Here is a 9,850-nt window from a genome sequence, read left to right on the forward strand (position 1 = left end):
TCAAATCATTTTAAGAAACTAACCATAACATTTCTTAACTAATTAGAACTTCCTAATCATGCAAATAACATGTTAATTTATTTATTGGTTATAAATTTAATCAGCATTTTGAGCTCATATTGGTGATCGGCGGGTTGCGTATAAAAAAATATATATAACACTATAATAACTATACATATTAATAAAAGTGTTAAAATTTTTATCGACATTAATTAATTGTCATTAAATTCAATATCTCTATAAATTTTAAAAATATTTACAAAAAGTGTTAACTGTTGCTCGAGAAAATGAGTTGTTTGCCTTGTTTGAGAGGTCCCCATTCATAGTACTATTATTATATATGATGATCAACTTGTATGTACCAGAAAGACAGTAATACAGATAAGTCACGAGCCTTTGCTTTGCCTTATTATTAGAAGATATTTCTTTATTCTTTATTATTCTAAAGTAACAATATCCTCTCTTTTTTTCATCGAAGAAAAATTATCAACGAAGATAGATACATCATACATGCAGTACTCAAATAATAAACGCAATAAAATAACTTTAGAATTTATTCCATGTTTTACGATGTATTTTTTTTATAAGATGAATAAAACACTAGTACTCAATCATTGAAGTACGATAGAAAGGTACTTTTTTGCACTCTTTAATCCACTTCTAGTGTGAAATCGATCTTGCCTTGTACAATTACGCAATAGAAAAGATTTCAATCAAAATAATAACCTAAGTTCACGTAAACACAGAGCTAGAGTTTTAATTATAAATTCAACATACATAACCTTATAATATACAGTATCTTTATAACATTCACATTATATGTATAAATAATTTATGTACAATACATAAATATAACCCTTAACTTAGTGTCAGCTGATAACTATGACACTTAACTTTGTGTGTGCACGAGTAAACACTTAAACTTGTATAAAATTAAACAAATAAACACATTCGTTCTACATGGCACCCTACATGACAATTTTGAGTCCTATGTGGCATCCTACGTGTATTATTTCACGTAAGACACATGTATCAACTTGTTCAATTTTATATAAGTTTAAGAGTCTGCTGAAATCAAATTAAAAATCATGTCTATGTATTATATCGTTAATTTATTCAAAAATTAATAAACTATCAAAATTTTGAATATGTCTCTGCTCCGACGTGAAGTGAGAGGGCAGGCAAGGACCAAGTTGATGGAGATTAGATTCACCCAATTGCCTTCTTTCATCTATTATTGCATGTAGTCAATAAGGCACCCACAGACTAGTGCTATTCTGGTTTAGTTTTCCAGTGTCAGTTCATGTGAAGAGCCACTTTCATGGTCCACCCACTAGCTCTACCCCTGCCTAGCTACTTTAGGCCTTACTTATTTGGATCAATATCAGGAAGTTTTATTCGGGGAAAACGTTTTTTAAACGATATACATAAATACGATCTATTTTTAGAATTTAAATTTGAACAGTTAAAATGAGTTACTTATCTTATTACAATCTCTTGTGATATTTCATATGTTAAGATAGCACATTTAAATTTGACACGAGTTCAATTTACCTGATGATTAGGATGAGAATAAATACATGATTTTTTTTTTCATTAAGGAAATTTTTTAACTTAATTGGAAATGAGTGTTTGTTTTTGTTTGTTTCTTTTAAATTAGATAAGACAAATAATGAATATTCTTGAGGCTAAGTTTAGCCATACCCATGGGTTGTGGTCCTTTGGTTTAACCAATGAACACTAATTATAACTATTTAAGTTGAAAATGATTGGAAGTGGGACCATTTTGCATTTATGTTATGTTAGCACATTTGATCTTGCATTAATTTGAATTAGAGTACGTAAAAAAAAAAATTAAAAAGGAAAACTAAAGTTTTAAAATATTCCTCCTTCCTATTTTATTTGTCACAGTTTAACTTCGTATATTCATTAAGGAAATATTTATTTTTATTATCAGATGATGTTCAGTATTAAGTCTTTAAAGAATATTATGCATTCCTTTTATGGAAAACTTCATTCCTTAATTTTTCATTATGATTAGCTAATTTAAGTGATTAAAAAAATTTAAGTTCGTAAGCTAAATTATGATATTGTAAAGTTGAAGGTAAAGGGTTCTTTCGTTGGAAACTTACGTAGATATGCACTTTCTTTGATTTCGAAAATAAATCAATCATTTTGGTGATGAAAGGGTTTGTGGGGTTGCAACACAACCCATGTGTTTGAGATCCAATAAGATAAAGCACGTGCCAGATGTTCCCCCTCATGTGTTGGTCTTCTTTCATGATTTGATTTTTTCAATTAGTGCAAGTAAGGGTCCATATATAGAATGTGACATTAATTAATTGTGTGTTTATTCAAATTAAACACTTTTTAAATCTAAATTTAATTATTATTTTCATTGTTCACTTTAACTTATACATTGATTTAAAAGTTTTCTATTAATTATTATTTTCTAAGAAATGTCAATGCTCAAAGTAGTCAAGTAAAAATGAATGAAAAAAAATGAGAAAAGACATAAAGCATCATCAAAGTTGTTCCGTTTTTGCATAAAGATACTTTAACTTTTAAAGTATCCTATCACCCCACAGAACTATTTAATTTCTTTGTAAATGGACCATTTTGACTCATTTCCTAATCTATGTAATGGTGTGTGTTGCTCAACTTCCTATGATATAATTCAACCCGACCCGATCCTATTCTTTGAAGAAAAGTAATCTTCTCCTTTCCTTTTCTTCTCAGTTTGGCATGCACCTTCAAAAAAAACTTCCATTAATTTTTCTTCATTCGAATTTTTTTATTCAACTATGGAGTTAGGTGACAAGAAAATATTGAATGTGAAATTGTTTTTAGTTGCAACCCTTTTGGTAGCAAAACTCATATCTGCACTAATTATTCCCAGATCTAAGTAGCGCCCCAAGGGGGATCTGCCTAGATATTGCATCAACTAACACAGAGTTTCTTCCTCCCACCTTCACATTAATTTTCAGTGATAAACTCGTTTCAGGTCATCAAAAAGAGAGCCATTATTGTCTAGAAAGATAACAACCAGGAGATCAAGCTTCTTCGATAGCGGCTGCAGCTTTGTCCTGGCATCATGAAATCGATTTTATCAGAATTCGGGTTGAAGTTCATTTGAATATTCCACACATTTGTGCAAGCTCAAAACAAAACCATGTCAAAAATGAGGACAAACAATGATTATTTTGGGTTTAAATTTGGGGAAGATGACATAAATTGATTAAATAATTAATAATAAAGAAAAATAATGACACATGGCACCTTTAAACTGGTACATGGTAGTAAAAATATTGCATGACGCGCCTCATGTGCGTGGTAACAACCCAGACTTGAGAATGGGTCAAAATAGTCCATTTACAAAGAAATTAAATAGTTCTGTGGGGTGATAAGACACTTTAAAAGTTAAGGTGTCTTTATACAAATACGGAATAACTTTGATAGTATTTTTATGTCTTTTCTTTGAAAAAAATAAATACTTTATGTATTTATTTGATGATAATAATAGTATCGAAATTTAACAATAAATTTCTCTTGATTTCAAAAGACGATCGAGTAAAATTTAATTGAAAATTAAATCGTGTATTAAATATATATTAACAAAAGACTACCACATAAATTAAGTGGGTGGGGGTGGGGGGTTCTAATTAACTACGTTCGATTAGTATTATCTTGCCTAATTAATTATAAGTAGTTGATTTGACTGTGGCTTGTACAAAAAAATCCAAGCAGATATTTAGGCAATGATGCTGAATTCCACAAATATTCAAATTCTTGGTTTATTGCCTAATTATCATGTCAAAATTAGGAATCTTGTTGGGTTACCTGTCGAATGCAAACACAAAGTTATGTGTTATATTTTTCTTTTTGTGTACGTGGTCATCGATGGCTGCGTACTAAGCTAGTTATCACGTAAACTAGTTAATTAAGACAATAATAATTGTCATTTCTTTACATTATTGTATATTCAACGTGTCTCAATATATTCCAATTAGAATTATTATTTGCGAGTTATATTATTTTGATTGAAACTCATTTCAGTATTAATTTATTAGTAATTCGTAATCAACAACTCATTAAATGTTTAATTTCTTAAACATCATGATTCAATTTTGTAACCTAGGTTGACATGATTGAAATATGCTTGCATTTATCATTTATATCAGAGTAAAACATATCAAGCTTAATTTTAAACGCTAACTAAAAATAGAAAATATTTCGAAGGTGCTAGCTGCCTATTTACTGAGCACAACTAAGTGCTGACAAAAAAATATATTATTTTGAAATTAAAACTAGCTAGGTATACATAAAATGAGAAATATAATGTACAAGCAAAGGAGACATAGTATTAGAGGATTGAGTTCTTTTAACCCTCTCCCCATATTCGATTAAAAAATAAAATCCATATCAAAATTCACATGGCCTATACCAAAAACTCAACAAGAGTCAGATCTGTAAATATTATGATGAGATGAATAAAATTCTATAGCTCTTGTTCTGAGAATTGAAAAGGTTTTATACAAAAAAAAACTAATTTAAACCAATTATAAATCCAAAATAAACATAAAAAAATATTGAACGTAATTTTTTTTCTTTTTTTAAAAAATAAATCCAAATGAAGAAAGCTAGTCTAAGGCAGACAGTTAAAATCAGATACTTGTTATTCAGTGCGGTCAAAATCACTAAGCGTTGTGAGGCTTGCACTTGATACACCACCAATAGGTCAAAGCAACATCATTGGAAAGTAGTCAATCACATTATACGCTTCCATTTCATTTTACTTGACACTCGTTATAATTTGACGCTCTCTATTTATTTTATAACGTTATTTTTATCAATAATACTCGAAAAAAGAACACAACTATTATTTTATGTTAATATTTAATGATCAACAAGGATAAATATCAAAAGAATAATACATAGCCAATGAAATCTTACAAGCAAGGTCTAGCAAGAGTATACAGACCTTATTATTATCTCGTGAAGATAGAAAAACCATTTTTGAAAGACGAGCAAGTAAAAGAAAAAAAAAGTTATTTTAGTATAAACGTAGAAAGATAAAAGATATCGAAATCTTTTTCTTTTTAATTAAAAAAAAAAGAAGTAAAATAAAAATAATACAAAACTCCACTAGCTTCCATGCCACAGCCTGCCAAGATTGCAAAATTGAAAATGATTTACCAAAAGAAAATCTAGTGGGTCCAGGAAAGAACATGAGAATACTAGTGAGGCATTCACCAAAATGAATCTCAAAATTAAGATATAGGTGTCGGTCAAAAAAAACACAAACAAAAAAAAAAGAAGTCAAATTAAATCAATCAGAATAACTATACCTAAGTATGAAAACGGATAAGAAAAATGTCATTTTGTTGAGATATATTCCAATATACATTCAAGATTTGGAATTATATATAGTCATATATACAGCTAACATGTTGCTGTAAAATTCAAATCAAATGACTTAAGATCTGAAATAGCTCATAAACTCTTGCGCATTCATAAAAATCAGAAAACAAGATTTTTAAAATTTCATAAACTTAATCCCATAATTCCTACAAAAGTCATCAAAAAAAATAAAAGCAATCGCCTATTGTCAAAAATAGTTGATCGCCTGATATTCCTAACGATCGAATACATTGCAAGGAGGGTCAAATCATTTTTCATTCAAAATTGAATACGTCGCAAATAGCCCTCGAATCACGAAAAAAATAAAAATGCCGTGTGGTACCCCTAGATTGTTCTAGTGCTCTATTTTTCGTGAATCCACAAAAGCAAAACAGGAAAAAGAGAATGAGAGAATGCAATTAGTTGCTCCCACCACCTCAATCTTATGTCAAATTATTTAACTTGACGCGAAATTTAATAAAGATGTAAAACTTTTAAAACTAATAATTTAAAACAAGTTATAAATGTTTGCTTCGCTATTAATCATTAATATTTTAAAATTTAATTATCATCAAATATAAAAAAAAAGTATATTTTTTTTAAACTAACTAAAAACAAAGCGTGTTTCGTAATCACGGAGAAGAGAGAGAGAGAGTACAACGTTTAGTACAAGTAGTTATAATGTTCCATAAAGGTTGAAACAGAAACCCTCACTCACTAATGAATTAGAGTATTCAAATGTGTTAATGATTGAGCGCAATAAGCCACTTCTTTTCTCAGGTGAATATGCATATATTCATTTAATTCCCATGTAAGATTATTTGCATTTTAATCATCAAATTGAAGAATATAAGCAAAAAAGGAAAATGAAAAAGTATACAACATGTGTGATGTTAAGAAAGTGCTTCTTGATATTCATGTCTCTTTACAAATTAGACTCATCTAACGTATAAAATATCACATATGTATAATCTATGCTCTTTCCCTTGAAAACACAGCATATAATATAATATTATATTATATATATATAGTGTGTGTATATATATAATATATAAGTAAGTAGTTTCTACTTTCTACGACTTTTCCCACACCCAAAGGGTCGAGTGTTTCATTGATTGATGAGGGCCCAACAGGATGAGGTGACATGGGGGAATGTATAATGCATACGGCCTATTGACTAAGAGTCGAGAGTTTAAAAAAATAAAAAAAAAATTTAATTTATGTGATTCGAAACAAAAAATATGTGAAATGATATTATATTATTAAAAAAGTAACGAGGCACTTTTACAAAACCAACAAAAGTATTACTCATTCTTTAATAAATATACTTTTGATTTAGAAGAATTTCAAATTATAAAAAAAGAAAATATAGCAAAAACTAGAAGAATTATTTTATACTTGTGGTGTAAGACTGTAACTAGGAATAATCACTTTACGGGTCATGGGAGGTATATATATTTTACTTTCAAATTTCACATATTAAGAAAAAGTTATATGTAAGATATCTTCTGAATAATGAATCATGAATAAAATAAAGGGAAAATTATATATAATAGCAAATTATTAATTCAAATTAAATGGTATAATCATAATTTGATTTAATTGTACTAATAGCAAATTGTCGTTATTTCGCTTCTCTCTTGGTGAATTTCGCTCACCACTCTCATTTTCTCCCGCGTCTCTCTCTCTTTTATCAAACACAAATGTATAAAACGTGTTTGTGTTTGTATAAAGTAAGAAAATTATATATATATATATATATATATATATATATATATATATATATATATATTCGTTTCCCTCTCTCTCCTCTCCCAATCTCACTATCCACTCTCCCAATTTTCGCTCGCTCACTCACTATCTCACTTTATACAAAAACACAAATGTATAAAGATTGTGTTTGTATAAAGCGAGAGAAAATTGTATATACATATATTTTTGTTCCCCTCTCCCAGATCTCGCTCGCCACTCTCCCAGTTGTCCCTTGCTCGCTCGCTTCTCTCACTTTATACAAACACAAATGTATATACAAATACAAATATATATATTTTCGTCCTATACACTTATGATTATACAAATACAATCTTTCCCTGCTCTTTTTTTTTGTCTTTCTCTCTTTCTCTCTTTATACAAACATAGATTATACCATTGATCTTTTTGTATATGTATATCAAAGCAGATTATACAACTGCTTTCTTTTGTATATGTATAGCGAAATTATACAATTGTTTCCTTTTGTATATGTATAGCAAAATATACATATTTATGTTTGTTATGTAGCGCAATTATGCAAATTATAGCTATAGCATACACATATAATTTTTATGTTTGTTATATGTGAAAGTTATTCTAAAATAAATTGTGGCATATAAAACTTAAACTCACAATTTAATGGTTTAATTTCATAGTTTTTGGTGCCATAAAGAAAGTTGGAACTCCAAAATTAGAGCAAGTACAAAGTAGAGAGTCCACTGCGACAGAGTCATTGGGCTTTTCATTCTTTAAGGGCCTTAAGCTACGTAGAATCGTTTTGCCGGCCCATCCATCCCATGACGAGCGGCCCAAATGCATCAAGCATTGTCAAGGAATTTTAAAGGGAAAAACGATATGATATTCTTCTTAACTTTGTCATTTAGAGTTTGTTTAGAAAGTCACCTGATAATTGAATTTGGTACACGACTTAGTAATTACAATGACATGTTTGTTTGCCAGACCCTTAAAGTTGATATACCCTCATAATGAAAGTTATTCATATATATCTACTATAATATAAATGACTCAGATATACCATTTTTCTATGACGGATTAAAAAAAACAATTAATTCTAGTTTAATTTTTATATTTTTTTAAAAATATATTCCATATGGTGTATATATGATCCTCCTCACACGTATACTTTTTTTGACTTTTTTTCAATGAAAAAATAAAAACTTATTATTTTGATAGTCAAATTTATTTATGTTTCAATTATTTTCTTGTAAAAAATTCTTATAGATGTCCCATTTTTTAATCTGAAGCATTTTTTAGGGGATCCCGAAACCACCAGTCACCCCGACCTAAATCATAATAGGTCCGTCATTCATTTCCATTAGATAAGTGTCATATGTAAACTCCTTTTGAAATAATGAAGATATATACAAGTCTTTTGTATAACAATAAAGGTATACGTGAGTTAATATCACACCAGAACCTAAATTATAATAGGCCCACCATTCATTTCCATTAGATAAGTGGCATATGTGAACTCTTTTTGAAACAATAGAGATATATGTGAGTCATTTGTATAACGACAAAGATATATATGAGTCAATAACATATCGAGGAGTATATTAGTTATAAATAACATATCAGACAGAACTTTAGCATAACAACATAGAAATTTGAAATTTAGAAGTAATTATTTTCGATTATAAGATCGAGTGACAAATAGGCTTTTATTTTTCTAAAGAGTGTGAATTAGAGAAAACTAAAAAGTCATGTACGAACTTTTGAATTTGATCATCATATGTTTTGAAATAAATACAAATATCTATAAAAAAAATTATGCAAAACAAAATTTAATGTTGAGCTATTGAACTGATCTTTCATACTGAGAAAAAAATAATTAAAATCTTTGGTTTAATTTGGCATCATCACGTTATTTCATTTCAAACTTATTAAACAGTGACTTGAGATTGACAATATACATTCTTTTGTATTTCTATTTGATTTAATAAAATAATGCCATAATGTAAATGGTAATACAATCGAGCCAAAAAAAAATTGTGTCAGTATTAATGTGCTTGACATGTTTTATCATATAAGCGTAAAAAATATCTCTATATTTACCGATATAATTGTGATATAATAATAGAATATGAGTCCTAAATTTTAAGAAAATCACAGTGAAAGTATCACTTTCAAATAAATTCTCAAATATTCAATTTTTATCGATACTTTAATGCAAATCTCAAATAATTAAAAAAGATAGTCATCAAAAATTTAAATCTTAATAGAAAAAAAAAGTAAATACAATGAAGAGAAATTTTCGTCTCTCTTTTAAATTTTTTTTCGATATTTGTATCATGGAAACTATCAGACAATAATGAACAACTTGAATGGCACTCACATTAAAAAATATATGCGAACATCCCAGCTGCATTTGTTTTTTCTTTTGGACGGTAAAATAATATTCAATTGATATAAATTATTAGTTTTATTCTTAAATTATTGAAGTCGAGGATTGGTGAAATCGTATAAGGAGTTCACCCATATCATTAACGATATCGCCATAATATGGGGTGTGTAATAACCTGTTTAGTCGTTTTGAACAGCAGATTTTATTTCTGGAAAAACAGGCTGAGGCGATGGACCCACGACGGACCGTCATGGGCACGACGGACCATCGCAGGGTCTCGTTTCAAAACACTTAGAAAATCTGAAATTGGGTACTGAAAATCGACTCTCTGAA

The sequence above is a fragment of the Solanum lycopersicum genome, chromosome 2, assembly GCF_036512215.1.
Source record: "Solanum lycopersicum chromosome 2, SLM_r2.1".
NCBI classification, from domain to species: domain Eukaryota; kingdom Viridiplantae; phylum Streptophyta; class Magnoliopsida; order Solanales; family Solanaceae; genus Solanum; species Solanum lycopersicum.